The 1,430-nt window shown below is 34.8% G+C and overlaps 1 protein-coding gene across 4 annotated transcripts in view; it reads right to left on the reverse strand.

Annotated features, from left to right (window-relative positions):
- The window catches only part of LOC107667005 (immunoglobulin-like and fibronectin type III domain-containing protein 1), a 39,363-nt gene extending 38,412 nt beyond the window's left edge, over positions 1 to 951 (reverse strand). For 2 of the 4 annotated variants that reach the window (XM_016458568.1, XM_016458567.1), the window contains exon 1: positions 834 to 951. The gene's annotated coding sequence lies outside the window, so the exon portion shown is untranslated. The remainder of the gene's footprint in view (positions 1 to 833) is intronic. The other 2 variants (XM_016458570.1, XM_016458569.1) reach the window with 1 other exon arrangement.
- Positions 952 to 1,430: the final 479 nt, after the last annotated feature.

The raw sequence follows: 1,430 nt of genomic DNA on the forward strand, positions 1-1,430 counted from the left end.
TATAATATAATATAATATAATATAATATAATATAATATAATATAATATAATATAATATAATATAATAAATATTATATATATAACACTATGCTTCTACTACCTGAACACCATTACTTGCATGCTTCTGTTCACAAACCATCAATAATATGATTGTTTTCATTATTTTATGGAAGAACCGATGTGTTACATGACACATCTGTCACACACAAAAAGTATCGAGATCCACCCACTGATTCAAAATACTTCACATACATTAGCTCCATTTGATGTGATACCCGTATCTATAGTTAGAACATCCTTGCAACTGTTCTGATTTGACTTCATGCCACCTGACTAGCAGCTCTCACAGATTCCAAACCCTGAAACCCAAATCGGGAAGACTGACTCAAATGGTTTTGATGTGTGGCCACCAATCTAGCTGTAAGAAACTGCATTTAAAACATCTGTGTTAAGACTAATAATGTTATAATAATGATAGTATAAGGCAAGTCTTTAAACGGAGTAAAACTATAAAGCAGCACAAGATCATTTAAGAGTCTCTGGTGTCAGAACTCAAAGTAATGTGTGGTTGTCAGTGCTGGATTGTAAAAAAACCCACAGCCGCTATATTAAGTCAAAGTACATGCATAGTTCACTGCACCCAACAGAGTGCGAAATTTTCCACTTAGTTTGTGTCCCGTAGAAAACATACAAGTGTCTGTTGAAGGTACACAGAGTGATGAGAGAAACTTTGGCACAATACAAAGCTCTTACTGTTTTCTTGTTCTTTGTGCATGTCTCTCAGTTCTGATAGAATGATAACAAAAAGGCTAAAAAAAATAAAAAATCCCTACCTGTTCACAGTTCTCTGTGCTCTGCTCTTGCTTCTTTCAAAGTGCTCTGGCCTCTTCTGATATTTGAGTGCTGCCTCCAAGTTGTCCAAGGTATTAAATCCTTTGAGCTGTGTGTGTATGTGTGTGTGCACTGTTCTCATGTACTCAGCCTTGGCTTCCGCCAAAAGAAAGTTCTCCTATTTGAAGGTAGGGTCTATGGGAACACCTCATTCCTGTTGACACCTTATTATTATCAAACGACTTTTTGACATGATATGTTCTTAATCTTAACTTAGAGGTACACTTAGTTACACTTCATATTGACAGACAAAAACCAGAATTAATTAATGAATTGGTTTTATTTGCCACAATCAGCATAACTGAATAGTTCTGAAATTACAAAAACAACGAAGATAACTTTTATTACTGTCTCAGCAGTACTGTAAATGATTGATGTGTCTGTTCTTTAATTCCCTTAAAACAAAGCAATTAAAGAAATAATTTGCGATACGACTGACTTCATTTTATGTCACTGATAAAATGAAGTGTTTTATGTACCTTTAGCTGCACAGAGAACATGGGACCTAAAATAAAAAAGCCAGAGTGTTCTGACAGGAA

This window comes from Sinocyclocheilus anshuiensis, unplaced genomic scaffold, assembly GCF_001515605.1.
Source record: "Sinocyclocheilus anshuiensis isolate Anshui unplaced genomic scaffold, SAMN03320099.WGS_v1.1 scaffold615, whole genome shotgun sequence".
Classification (NCBI taxonomy): domain Eukaryota; kingdom Metazoa; phylum Chordata; class Actinopteri; order Cypriniformes; family Cyprinidae; genus Sinocyclocheilus; species Sinocyclocheilus anshuiensis.